The sequence below is a fragment of the Drepanopeziza brunnea genome (genome assembly GCF_022702325.1).
Source record: "Drepanopeziza brunnea f. sp. 'multigermtubi' strain 214-2 chromosome Unknown ctg2, whole genome shotgun sequence".
NCBI classification, from domain to species: Eukaryota; Fungi; Ascomycota; class Leotiomycetes; order Helotiales; family Drepanopezizaceae; genus Drepanopeziza; species Drepanopeziza brunnea.
Genome location: NW_027094065.1, coordinates 3,760,303 through 3,775,583, shown reverse-complemented (window position 1 = coordinate 3,775,583; position 15,281 = coordinate 3,760,303).

The following is a 15,281-nucleotide window of genomic DNA, read 5'->3' as shown; positions in this document are numbered from 1 at the left end:
TTAAAAGTCTTAGAGGTCATGAAGTACTTTAAAGCCTTATGGTCGGTGATTACTTGAACCTAGTGAAAAGAGCCGGCGAGTTCGGCGCGAAAGTTATTAAAAGAGCGTATAATAGCTAGCATCTTTTTGTCGTGGACGACGTAATTGAGCTTAACGAGAGCTATGGTTTTAAAGTAATAAGCGACTAGTAGCCAATCGGAACCATGCTTTTAAAAGAAGACTAAAGCGACTACGCCGTCGGAAGCGTCAGTCTTTAGCATACAAAAGAAGTTTTGATTGTAATGCTATAAGATTAGCGCAATAGTTAAAGCGAGCTTTAAAAGGTCGAAGCTTCTTTAACACTAAGAATTGAATGAAAAAAGAACGTTAGCCTTAATCAAGTGCATTAAAGGCTTTGCGATCACGCCGTAATCTCGAATAAATCGGCGGTAGAAGTTATAAAATCCAAAAAAGCTTTAGACGCTTTTAACGGTCGTAAAAGGCGCTTAATACTTTACTATCGACGTTTTATCCGGATCTACCTTTAAGCCTTCGGTAGAAATGATGAAGCTTAAGTATTTTACTTTAATTATATTGAATTCGCATTTTTTAATATCAGCCTAAAGGCTAGCGTCGTCGAGTCGTTAAAGGACTTAGCGAACGTAATAAGCGTGCTTTAAAAGGTCGGAAGAGTAGATCAAGATGTCGTCTAAATATACCGTGCAAAAGATGTTTAAGAAGTCGAAGAAGAGGTCATTCATATAGCGTTAATAAGTGGCGGGTCCATTAGTCAGTCCGAATAAGAGAACCTTGCACTTATAAGCATCGTAGCGTGTCTTGAATGTTATAAGCTCTTTTAAAGCTGGGTCTATCCGTATTTTATAAAAGGCTTGCCGAATATCGAGTTTCGTAAAGATTTTAGCTTTTAAAAGACGTGCGAAAGTCTTATCGATTAAAAAGAAAAGGTATCGATCTTTACGAGTAAGGTTGTTCAGCGCGCGGAAGTTAATATAAAAGCGGAAGGAACCGTCTTGCTTTTTAGTAAACAAGACTAAAGCTGCAAATAGCGCTGTTAAAGGTTCGATAAAACCTTTGTTAAGATTATCGATAAAGTAGGCTTTAATAAGCTCCAGCTCAAGGATCGATATCTTGTATAATAAAAAGTATCGAAGCGCCTTTTCCTTTTCTTCGAAAAGCTCGATTTTATAATCGTAAGGCCTATATGGTGCTAGCACGTTGCTAGCGGCCTTAAAGAATACGTATGTATAATCGGAGTACTCGAGAAAAATAAGAAGGTCGTCAATGAGCTTTGATAGTTCCGCTGCAAAGTCAATAGCAAAGATAGAGCCGTTAGTAAAGCGTATCAGCGCTGCTTAGTAGTCAGCTTAAGTAAAAGCAATCGTTTAACGCTTGGAGATCAAGCAATCGAACTCGTAAAAGGACGTAAAGAACAGTTCTACGTCCTTTTAGCGAGCGATCATATAGAAAGCGTATTCGAAAACGCCGTTGATTTTAAAGTTTCTATTGATTTTATACTTAGATTTTTAGCGAAAGCGCTTGACGGGTAAAAGAGGTTTTACGGAGGCGGCGTCGGTTGACACAAGCTTACGGTTCATTTAAGACATTGATTTAACGTAGTCTTTAGAAAAGGTGTTTTCCGTAAAGCGAAAGAATGACGGCTCTACGAGAAGGTGAATAGAAGAAAAGGGTTCAACGATCTTGGAAAAGGAAGCGGAAGAAGGACGATTCCGAAGAGAAAGAGGACGATTCTAAAGAGAAAGAGGTGATTCAGCGACTATTGTTGCTGCTTGATCCGCTCGTAAACTATAGTTTACGGGTGAATTAGCGTCGTAAGCTTTTTAAAAGCGGTCCAAGGCTCGATCACGCCTGTTAGCGTCGTATTAGTAACGAGCGTTTACCTTACGCTAGTTAAGGTGTATAATCTTAATAAGTTTAGCGTAAGTGGCGGTCGAAAGGTTAAAACAAAGCTAATAAAGCTTGCGGCGAGCGCAATCGAAGAGAATCTAGTACTTAATTAGCCATGCTCGTTCGAAGATTACGCTGTGATTCTCAAGGTTAGTAATAAGAAAAAGAATAAAAGATTAAACGCGCTTATCAACCGTAAAGTTGAAAAGTGCAAAATATAAGATAGTAGCTCCACGAGCTCCATTATATGACTTGACAAAGAATAGGGCCGAAAAGAGTTAAATCAAAAGTTTAAGAAAGAAAGAAAGCGATTTAAATAGCGCTAAGTCAATCAGCGCGTACCTATTAGCTTTTAAATCGAGCAAAGCAGATACCTTGTACGAAAGGCCATTCTTGATAAAGGTGACGGGTATAGTCATGGCTTTATTATCAAAGAGCTTCGTAAGGTCGAAGTATCGTATATCTCGAAGCTGGCTTAAGAAAAAGGCTTTGCTTAGGCCTCGACGTTTCCTTTATTGTCGAGAGCGTCGGAGTCAGCAAAAGAGAGCTCTTAATGATCCTCAAGAGCGTCGGAATAAAGCTCATCGTCCGAGTCATCCGAATAAAAGCCGTATTCAAGTCCAGCGCCGTATTCTATCTCGTTAACTAAGTGGTAGCGGAAAAGCTTCGGCGTATTCGAGTCCTTGCGAGACGATCCAAGGGTTTTAATTGTTAACCTAAAAGCGTTTCCGAAAAAAGAGAATTTGTTAAATCGATTAAATCGATCTGCACTAGCGCTAAAGCTGTTAAAGGTTTAGCGCTAAAAAGTAAGGAAAGAGACGGGGGTTAAGCTACCTTGGCGGTTCTCGTAATAAGTGATTTGCTTGACCGCTGCTCTTTAAGCCGAGCGGGATTCGTTACAAGCTTTATTATAAAAGCTCTTTGCGAATTAAGTATTATACCTAGCTTATAGAGCGTCGTAAAGCCTTGCAGACGCGTATTGGCCAGCAGCTAACTGCTGGACGGCGGTTTAGAAGTCTTTGAAAGTTGTAGTTTTAGCAAATTCCAAATAAAGCTAGTCGCGTAACGTCTTAGTGATTTTAAAACGCAAAGCTTTACGTAATCGGTCTTCGTCTTTGATTTCGGCGGTAGCGGCAAGCTTCGAAAAAACAAAGTAAAAGTCTTAAAATTGCTAGTTAAGCTTTATATAAAGTTTTTCGAACTTAATTAACGCTTTGGCCTTTTTAACGGAGTCGTTCAAGAACTCGAAAGCGATCTAGACGAGTTCCGAAGCGATTACGGGGTTGCTACGATCCATGACCAAAGAGGTTAAAAACAAGTGAGCTGTTCCTTCGGTTTGGTCAAGGACGTAGTTCTTGCGTTAGCGTTTTATAAAGAAGTATTTTTCGAAAGCTTTTAAGTTATCGAAGACGCGGGCTTGCTAGTGACGTGCTCGATAGCTTACGCCGTCTAAGAGCTTCTGTTCAAGGTTAAAGATCCGCTCGATACGAGCGCGACCTTAAGAAGCTAAGGAAAAGGCTTTAAAGGTGTTGAACTTAGCTAGAGTGCGAAAGTTGGTTGGCTTATAAAGAGAAGGTGGTTCATCGTCGTCGGCGAAAAGGCGGCGAAGGTTGGCGGTTCTATAAGTAAAGGAAGTGGCCTGAAGGACTAAAGGCTTGTATAGCTCCTTGCCTTTAGAATTATCTTCGAAAGAAACTTAAAGAGGCTCTGACGGGCGTTCCGTAGTTAGCAAGACCGCTTAAAGCTGGTCCAGTTCCTTTCGAGCTCGCCGGGCTTCTTTTTCAGCCCTTTTAACGAAGGTTTTTTATTCGCTAGCGCTTTTATCGAGCTTTTCGTTGCGAGTTTTCATGTTTGCGAAAAGCTTTCTGAGCTTAACGGCCTTTCGTTAAGACTAAAAGAGAGCTTGGTGTTAGGCCAAAGCTTCCTCGGGGTTAATAAAGGCCGAGGGATCATCTTCATCGTCTTGCTTACTAGTAGCTTCTTCTTAAATAAAAGGAACTGCTAGTTGGGCCGTAAAAGAAGAGGAAGGAGCTGCTGGAGCAGCTTTAAGAAGAGTGCGAAGGATTTTGCCCGCGGGGCGAGGGTTGCTGTGTTATGTAAGTGCCATCCTTCAAGTTATACTTAGAATAAGCCTTCTCGTGACCGTTGGAGTCGTCTGAGTGTTTTGACGTCCAACCACTAAGGAATTCTGAAAAAGAGGAATATTATTAAAGCCGTTCCCGGCGGAATAAAGTAGTTATTGATAATATGACGACTTTAAGCGATTACTTAAAAGAACTCACGAGAGCGCGAGGGTTCATATAAGAGCTTAAGAGAATCTTAAAGTAATAACTTAAAATCAACAACTACCGAGTGTAAAAGTCGAAGGTAGCTGAGGTCTATATACACGAAAGTAAGAGCGCCAAGGACTCGTGAACCATGGTTCATAGGTCAAAAGCGGGGAATGAAAGAATACGAAGAATACGAAGGAAAAAAGGAGGGAAGTAGCTTGGCGCATGTGAAGTGCGTCCAGGAGACCTGGCGTGTCGTCACAGCTAAAGCTATTATTAAAGGTAAGAAAAAGTATTTTATTTGCAAAAAGCTAAGTTGCTAAAGCATTAACCATACTTTCGACGAAAAAAAAGCATCCGTCGCTAAATTCTAAGCTTTTAAAGACGCAAAAAGAGTAACGAAAAGCAAATTCTTTTAATACGTAGCATCGATTAAAAGCTTACTATTTATATTTACGAAAGAATTCGATCAATTTATCGCAAGCTTATTAAACGAGCCGCTCGAATCGGGCAGCTACGCTAATATATCAAAAGGTTTTATGATTACTTACGGCACTTTTAACGCTAACGAAGTATATAAGCAACTAAAGATTCAAACGGCATTTTACGCCTTTATTAGCCAAATCGAAACCCAAAACGTGCCTACGAGCAAAGCAAAGACTTATATAGCCTTTAAATACTTTAAAAACGTGTTTATAAGCTTTATAATTGATAGCAGAACAGCCAATTTCTTTACCGCTAGCTTGCTTTAGCTACGAGCACTTTAAAAAAGGTATTTCGAAGTTTAATTAAATACATCCCAAGCAAAAGAGAAGTCCGTTAAATATAAGATTAGCTTTGCCACCTTTATTAAAGCAATTACTTTAGAAACGCTTTTGAGTCAAGTGGAGTTCTACGTTATAAAAAGCGACGTACCTTTTTTATTTTTATTAGCTAATATAAATAAGCATAAAATGATCTTAAATAACTTGCGAAACGTGCTAATGCAAGGAAAAAAGGAAATATTAATAATAAGAATATTTAAGCACGTATAAATGCTATTAAGTAAAAAGCACGCTGCTATTTATTATAATATCGAAGGCGAGACCGTTTATTACTATCTTACGGAAAAGCAATTAAGGATCATTTATAAGCGTTTTGGCTATTCTTTAATAGATCGATTTGCTATTATTTTTAAAAGGGCCGAGCACGAATTTAAACGGGATTTGCTTTATAATATTTAAAAGTTTTACTATTATTATTAAGTCTTTAGGCATTCTTTTAAAAGATTTAGTATCAAGCTTAAAAACGATATTGATTTTAATAATACGATATACGTAGACGTAATGCATTTTAACGGTAAAAACGTATTGTACGTCGTTTGCGATTCTATTAATTTTTAAGCCGCTACTTTTTTTAAAAGCATATCCGCATAGCATTTACTTAAAGGATTCAATAAATGCTAGGTCAACACTTACGTCGGACCTTTTATAAACGTCGTGCACGATCCCGGAACTAATTTTAATTCGGCAATATTTCGAAGCTATTTTAAAGGTATTAGCAGCACTTTAAAGCAGATGCTTATAAAAGCCTATTATAGCGTCGGGCTAATAGAACGCTACCACGTTCTTATGCGACGCGCCTTTAAGATCGTTATAAAAGAGCTTTTAAAAGCTTTAAAGGAAGACCGGCTTTAAATAGCTATTAAAGCTATTAACGATACGGCGAGATTAAATAGCTTAGTCTTTACGCTTTTCGTTTTTAGCACTTTACCGAAGCTAACGGAACAAGATCGACTTGCCGCGTTTATTTAAAAGCGTGCTGCTGCTATTAATAAGGCTATAAAGAAAGTACGAAAATGCTACGCCGCGAAGCAGGTTAAGGACGCGCTTAAAAAGAGGAATGGATTAATTACGGAGCATACCTTAGACCTTTTTATTAGTTTACGAATACTCGTATAGCGAGAAAATTAAAAGTAAAAGGGCTCTTTTCAACTGCTTAGCAAGCAAGGGCATACGTGCATAATAGCATATCCGAGACTTACGGAATTCAAGTCAACCTTAATAAAACCTTATTACTTTAAAGTTGAAAAGCTGCTAGAAAAGTTGCAAGTACTTAAGGTAAAAGCGGAGAAAGAAAAAGATAAAAGCGAAAGCGAAAAAGAGCTAGAATTACGAAAATCGCTTAAACTTTAATATTCGCATAATTTACCGAGGTCGCTTAATTTAAGAAGCTCGCCAAAACTAATAAATAGCCCTCTTAACCCTTAACTTGCCAATCTTTAAAAGTTAATAATACTAATAGTTTAGATATTTTATTAAAAGTACGATTCGAGTATTTCGACCGTGCTTGATAAGAAGGAGAACGATTTTTACGTGCTATTTACTAAGGACTTCGAAGTATTGATTATCGATAAGGAACGCCGGGACTATAAGCTTTTAGCTAAGCTACGAGCTGAAGGAATCATTAAAAGCTTCGAGGCACTATTTTAAGAGTCTAAAGCAAAGGAATTGGCTGGATTAATAGCTTAAGGCATCTTTTAAATGATTTCGAGCACCGACCTACGCGCTAAAGGCGCTAAGATCTTCGGATCTAGGTTTATTAACGAAATTAAAGGTAAAAGAACACTTACGCTATACGAAAAGTCTCGTATAGTAGTCTAAGCTTTTTAAAATAAGGGCAAGACGAGGGTACTTACCGAATCTCTTACGGTATAGCGAGCGGGCCAAAGACTTTGTTGCGCTTTGGCTCTTTTTTTAATAAAGGATTACGAGTGTTAAGTTTATAATAAGGATATTATATAAGCTTATACTTAGTTAAGCACGAAGCTTATACGAATAATCGTCGTGCGACTACTTAAGGAGATCACTTATCGATTTTCTTTCGGCACTTTGTTTTTTATAATTAGCTTTTTATACGGCATCCTCGAAGCAGGAACGCACTAGTATAAGCGTTTTTTAAAGCATTTTACGGATAACCTCGGGATAAAGCAATCGAGCTTTAATTCTTGCTTTTTTATATCAATTAATAAGGATCAGCTAAGAATAGCTGCTTTATAGATAGACGATGTTTTTATGGTTATCAATTTAGCTATAAGGGCAAGGGAGAAGAAGGAGCTAGTTAAATCCAAGCTAAGGAGCAAGGAAATAGAGACCTTTATATACGCCGAACCGATGATTTTTAATAGATGCAAGCTATCTTTAGATAAAGACGGGTTCGAGCTGTTAATTAGGCAGAAAGGGCAAGGTGAGAGGCTTGCCGTAATCAAGCTTGATTTAGTTATACGAGCTAAAGAGTACTTGGAGCAACGTGCCCGAAGGGCGTATTTAGCTACTATTTGCTACTTAAAAGCATCTTGCGCTTTATCGATGGCTGCTCAGCATTAGGAACTAAGGGACGAGGATTATAAGGCCTTTAATAAGGTGATTTAGTGGCTAATCGATCATCCAATTCGAGGGATCTATTACGTGCTTTTGGACTTAAGGACGGCGAAGCTCTTTATATTCGTAGATAGAGCGTTTGCTAATAACGCTGACCTTAGCTTTTAGATCGGTTTCGTGGCTATTTTTAGCAATAAGGCTTACGTAAGTAAAAACGAGTTCATTCTGACGGGTAACATCTTCTATTAAGTGTTACAGAAGTGCAAGAGAGTGACAAGGGCAGTATTAGCCTTTGAGCTATACGTTATGTCCTTAAGTATCGATATGGCTATTGTTATATCGACCACTTTTATTTAAATCACAGCTTAGCTAAAAATCCTTAATTTCTTCGTAGTGATATGCATTGACTTTTACTTGCTTTACGAGTGCATAGTAAAGCTAGGAACTATTAAAGAGAAGCGCTTTATGATCGATATTATAGTTATTCGAGAGTCATACGAAAAGCGGGAGCTCTTTAAGGTACGCTGGATCGGAAGCAAATTCAACCTTGCTAACGCTATAACTAAAATCGGGGCTAATTCTTTTTTGCAAGAGCTAGTTTTGATTAATATTTTAAAGGTGCAAGTGGACGGGTAGGTGGAAAGGCCGCTATAAGAAAGGGAGGAATAAGATTGTTTTTCTTTTATTTGATTACCTTTCTTTTTTTTTCGGTCGATATGGTAATTAGCAAGGCATTGCTTGCTAAAGAGAAAGTTGCCGGTATCGGTATATCTATATCGACTTTAGCTAGCTAGTAATAGTAGTTAAGGAAGCTCACTTATGAACTATGGTTTACGAGCCATTTAGCATGCTTCGCTTAGCATGTTAGCAGTCAAGGGACCTCCAACTTGACAAGTAAGCTTATTAGTTAGCTAATGCACGTGATTCTTTTTAATTATATAGAAGGAATCAGCTCCTTTAAGCATTAGGGAGCAGATAGAATTCAGATACCTTATTAACCGAGTGTTTTGTAATTGCAAGTACTTTGACGACCGTTACGACCTTACGAATATATATTCCCAATCGCTTGGAAGCAATCTAATAAATAGCTTAAAAAGATATATTTAAATTCTAGCGGATTTGCTATTAAATTATTAATTTAAACTTATATATCAACGTTTTATATACTTAAATATTATATAATATCATTTTATAATTTAAATATATTTTATTAAGTTAATTTATTTTTAAAAAGGGTTTTGCTTACGTTTAATTCTTTTTAAGCAGCATTCTTGCGAGCGTTAAGTTTTAATTAGCGGTTTTTTTTTTTATCTTTTCATTTCTTTTTATTTCCTTTTTATTAAAGCTTAATTATAATTATATCTTTTAATACTTTTAAGCTCTTTTTACTTAAATTGACTATTACGAACAACCTTTTTATATATAAACCTTAATATCGGTATATCTATATCGACCTTAGCTAGCTAATAGTATTTAAAGGAGTTCACGGGCCACTTAATATGCCTCGCTTAATATATCATATCAGTTAAAGGACCCTTAACTTAACTAATAAACTTATTAATTAGCTAATGCGCGTAATTCTTTTTAATCATATAAAAGGAATCAGCTCTTTTAAATTTTAAAAAGCAATTAAAATTCGAATACTTTTACAACCGAGTGTTTTGCAATTGCAAGTACTTTAACGACCGTTATAAAATTACGAATATATTCTTTAATCGCTTAAAAAGAATCTAACACTTAGTTTTTTTCAACTTTTACTTTCGATAATTATTAATTTCAAATTTAAATAATAATTTTATAATCTTCTTAAGCTTTATATAATCCTTTCGCTTTTTTATAAATTCTTTAAATAATCGCTTAAAGTCGTTATAACAAATACCTATTTAAATTTATTAAAGTTTAATTAATATATAAAGATAAAGTGCTTATAGAAATCTTAATTTAAATATAATCTTTGCAGCTTTCTTTTCGGCTGCTGCTATGCGGTAAATAAAATTAATATAATCTAATAAATATTAAAAATAAAAGCATTTAATTAAAAATTTATTATATAAAACGATAAAACACTTTATTATCGTATTAGCTTATAATTATATCTATAAGCTCGAATATCTATTATAATTGAAAAATAGATAAAAGAAATTTATATTTTAACGGACGCTTGCCGATTTATTTATAAGTGCCGTTTTATTATCTATATATTAATCAAGTTATTAATTTATTAAGAATTGCAAACTAATCAAACTCGATCCTTATCGAAATAAATAATGAAACTTATTATTCCTTTTCTATTAAACGAACGAACGATCGAAACGCTCGATATGCAATAGAAATGCTAAACGAAAAAGGGCGTAATCGTAGCTGATTAATTAAAATAAACGAATATCGAGTTAAGCGGTTTTTAAATAACAGCTATAAAATTAAGCTATCTATTAAATAAATTAATAAAAACGAACATAACGACGGATATTATAAAATTAGTATTATTAGCGAGCAAAAGACTTTTTATATATAAAAGAAAAGTATCGCAAGAAAGGAAAGTAATAAATTCGATAGCTTGCGAAGGCTTCTTGAATTTCATTATTATAAATTAATAAATGAATTTATATAAATAGTTTTAAAATCGTTATTATATTAAATAAAATATATATATAATTAATTTTAAATATAATTTATAAATCTAAATATTAAAATAATTTATTAATATATTTATATCGATTTTAAATATAGCAAGTCGATCAATTCTTTTTATTTAAAACTTTAAGATATGACGACCTTAAGCGATTACTTAAAAGAACTTACGAAAGCGCGAAAGTTTATATAAAAGCTTAAGAAAATCTTAAAGTAATAATTTAAAATCAATAATTACCGAGTATAAAAGTCGAAAGTAACTAAAGTCTATATATACGAAGGTAAAAGCGCTAAAGACTCGTAAACTATAGTTCATAGGTCAAAAGCGAAGAATAAAAGAATACGAAGAATACGAAAGAAAAAATAAAAGAAGTAGTTTAGCGCATATAAAATGCGTTTAAAAGACTTATAACGACCTTAAGCGATTACTTAAAAGAACTTATAAAAGCGCGGAGTTTATATAAAAGCTTAAGAGAATCTTAAAGTAATAATTTAAAATCAACAACTATTAAATGTAAAGGTCGAAAGTAGCTGAGGTCTATATACACGAAAGTAAAAGCGCTAAAGACTTGTAAATTATAGTTTATAAGTTAAAAGCGAAAAATAAAAGAATATAAAAAATGCGAAGGAAAAAAAAAGGAAAGTAGCTTAGCGTATGTAAAATGCGTCTAAAAGACCTAGCGTATCGTTACAAGACTTAGCGTATCGTTATACAAGAAACCGACGATTAATAAATGTGATTAATAAATATAATTAATAAATATAATTAATAAATATAATTAATAAATATAATTAGTAAATATAATTAATAAATATAATTAATAAATATGATTAGTAAATATAATAAGTAAATATAATTAATAAGTATTATTAATAAATATAATTAATAAATAAGATAAATAAAAGTATTTTTATAAAATATAAAATTTGTAATTAATCGTAAATTCTATTTTATATAAACTTAAGCATTAAGTTTAGGAATGATCTTAATTCCGTATCGCTATCCTTAACGCCGTAAAACAATTCCGAAGCTAGCTCGTCCTTTTTCCAAATCAATTGCATAACGCGTTAAAATAAAATAAGATCGCAATCAGCTTCTTTAAATTTAGCATTCTTTTCGAATCTTTTTATATTTTATTAAGCGGCTAGACCCGGCAATTCGTATTTAATCTTATCGGTATTTGCTTTAATTTTAGCTCGTTAATACTTCTTTTTATTAAAAGAAAAATAAACGTAAAAAAGCTTAATTAAATAAAAACTAAAAGTTATAATATTAGTTTAATTAATTAAAAGCATAATAAAATGAATTCTTATTTAATTCGTTTTAAAACCGTACTTGCCAAGTCTTAAGCTATCAATTTAAAAAAAGCTTTTCTACTTTTTAAATTAGCAGCTCGGCACTTCTTTATCAAAGACCGCGCTACACTTTGCTAATAGCGACGAAATTGCTAAACGGTTATTATATAACGTAACTTTATATTATTAGCAAAATATAAATATTTAAATAAAATAAATGCTTACTTATGCGTGCTAACGTGCTAATTGCCGAGTAACCTTTTTTATCTCTTTATCGGTAATCAAAACGTATCTATCGCAAAGTATATTACTATTTTCTTTTTTATCTTTTCGCAAATTAAATTCCTTATAAACCTTTTCGTTTAAATTAAATGCTTTATCAACCTAATCGCTATTCAAGTATTTTCTATTATTAAATCTAATTATAAAAAAAGCGGCTTGCATAGCAAAATTATCCGCGTAAATGCTTCGATTTTTTTTAAAATCGATTAATAAATTGCTTAGTAAATCAAAGAAAAGAAAAAGTACCGTTTATCTATAAGATTCTTTCGCATTTCGGCTTATCGAGTTTTCCTTTTAGCTTTTAATACTTAAGAATATTTTAAGGTTTGTTTTCAAATTGCAAAAAGCTGATTAACGGCCGCTTAATCTCGTCTTTTAGCTTTTCGAAGCTTATCTGCTTAAGGATCTTATTTCAGCTTTGCTATACGAGCATTAGCCCTTATCGTATAAAGATTGATTGATAATTAGCCTTTCTTTAGCCTTCTTTTTTAAAAAAAATTAATAAATTAATAAAAGTTAAAATACTACGTAAAAAAGATACTTACTTTGCGCTTGCCAAGGTTTTCTAGCACCGGATTGCTTGCCGCCACGATTGCCGTCGTATCGGCCGCATTTTAAAAAAAACGTTTTTAATTAATAAATAAATTAATAAATAAAAAAATAATTCTTATTATAGATTTTTCAATCCCTTTTATCAAATCAAGCTGATTTGTATTTGCAATAATACCTTTTATCAAATCAAGCTGATAAGCGGCCATATTAAATAATATTATAAAAAAGCTAAACGTTAAAAGTAATTGTTTAAAATAAAATTAAAAATAATAAAATAAAAATATTAAGATTAAAAATAAACTCGTATATTCTATTTTTAAAACATCCTAGCGCGGCCGCTAATGAATTCACGAAATGATAAGGCAGCCGCAGCTAAGATAAAGCGGCCGCAGCTAAGATAAGGCGGCCGCCCCGCGCAATTTTTACTTTACAAAGTAAAGTCTAATTCTTTTCTACTATTACTTAATAATCAATTATAACTATCGCTTTCCTATTTGCTACGCCTTTAAATACAACGCTATTCATTGCTTTATAAGGTCGTCTCTTTCTTATTTAAAATTATCAACTTATTGATCGTAAACTAGATTATCGCGATCAAGTCCTTTTATTAATACTTTTAAATAGCCTTTTTATTAAACGAACCTTTGCTTTCGAACCGACTTCCTTTTACCGATATATCAAGCATTACGGCTAAAAGAGATAACGCAAGCCAAGATAAATTAATTAATAAAGCAATTAAAAATCAAGCGATTAAAGGTTAAGCGGCTAAAGGTCAAGCGGCTAAAGGTCAGGCGGCTGAAGGTTAAGCGGCTAAGAGTCAAGCAGATAAGGACGAAGCATAAGAAAGTAAAGCAAATATAATACGCGGCGAAAGCGTAAAAAAAGAAAACTTAAATTTGCAAGGTAAATAAAATAAGTTTATATTTAATTAATCGGAGTACTACTAATACTTTTTCAATTACTTTGCTTAGCGCAAATCCTTATCTTTAATCTAGCAAAGCTCAATTAGCTACGAATGCGCCAGACCTTACTTTTGCTAAGCGCCGCGCTATTATAACTTAATAGCTATTCGATTAATATTTGATTAGTAAATTGATTAATAAATCAATTGCAAATAGCTGATAAGCATTTACAAAAATTCTTAACCCTACTTTTATTAAGCGCCGCGCTATTACAATTCGATAGCTATCCGGTTAGTATTTAATTAGTAAATTAATTAATAAATCAATTGCAAATAGCTAATAAGCATTTACAGAAATTCTTAAAACCCCGCGCGGTATTGCAAATCCATAATAAAGAACCGATTTATCTTCGTCCCTTTTTCGCCGAATTTCTTAAAGTCAAGCTAATAAGTATTAATTATTTTATTAATTAATAATTGCTAATTTCTATCATTTTAAGTGACGCTCTTTAAACACCAACAAACTCTCGCGCAAATATAAACTAGCACTTATCATCTCTTAAACCTCGATCCGGTAATATTTTTAACTTATAATTAATAAATATTTATTAATCAAATTTTTCTTTAGCAAACGCAATTAGATTTACTTCGGCTATTCAATCCGAAATAAACAAAAGCATCGTTCTTAATAATACTAGCATAAATACCAATAGCTTTTAATAAGTTTAATCTTTTTAAACCTTTTTCTTTCGTTCGCTAATTATTTTAAAACTGCTTTAAAAGCAATATAATAATCGACGAGCTAAGCGAATGCATCAGCTCAGCTTTAAAACGAAGATCCGTCTTACGACTTAAGTGCTAAAAACAATTCTTTTGCAGCTGCTAAACCTTTTTTTGCTTTTACTAGCAATCGCATTAAAAAAGCTTTCGTACAAAAAGCTCTTAAAAGGTCTCTTATTATCCCGAGCCCAATTATAGCTATAAAAACCGCGACGAAGACGATACTTTATAGTGATACAAATAAAAAAGAGCAAAGCGATAATAAAGAAAACTCAAGTGAAAATAATATTCTTTTCTTTTAATATAAAAAAGCTAAAAAATCACTCTCGACGGCTAAAGCTGCTCGCTCCGTTCTATCAGCTAGCAAATCACTTTCGGCAGCTAAAACTTCTTTTCGTTAAAAATCTAAAAAAAGCAAGTATTTTAAGAAGTCTGCAATTATTGCGAAAAAAGGAAGTCTAAGCTAACGAAAGCGCTATCGTTACAAGCCAAAAAGTAAGTTCAATCAATTAATAAATTGATTCTCAAATACAATTACTAATTTATATAGCTATTGCGTTAAAAGAAATCCGACGATATCAAAAAAGCATCGAGCTTCTTATTAAAAAGACTCCTTTCTAGCGTTTTGTTCGAAAGATCACTTACGATTTTAAACAAAACTTTAAATTTCAAAGCGATGCTTTAGAATATTTATAAAAAGCTTTAGAAGCATTCCTTGTAAAAGAATTTAAAAGTAAGTACTTATATATTTATTTACTAATCGATTTATTAATCGATTTACTAATCGATTTACTAATCACTTTTAATAACGAACTTATATGCTATTTACGTTAAACGAGTAACGATTCAAAACAAGAATATAGCGTTAGTTAAGAAATTGCGGGAAATCATAACTAGAAGTTTTGTTTAATAATTTTAGTTTATTATAATATAATACAATGTAATTGTAAAGTATAACATATATAATTAATAAATATAATAAATAAATATAATAATTAAGTAAAATTAGTAAATATTCGTAAATTTGTTTTATTTTTAGCGGCCTCACATATATTATTTTTAGCTATCCTACTTTAAACCCATAGGGTTTCCTTATCCCCCGTAAGGAATTTGATTTAAAAAAATCCTCTCTATAAGGTTTAAAAAAAAAAGTCCCCCATCGGCCAAGACCTTATAGGGGGAATGGGGAGGAAAACCCCATGGGGCCCCCACCCCATGGAGCAGCCTAGCCTTTATTAAATTTCGTCGGTAAATACAAAAAGATATTATAAGTTGAAAGAGCTAAAAGAAGACGAAGCTTTGCTA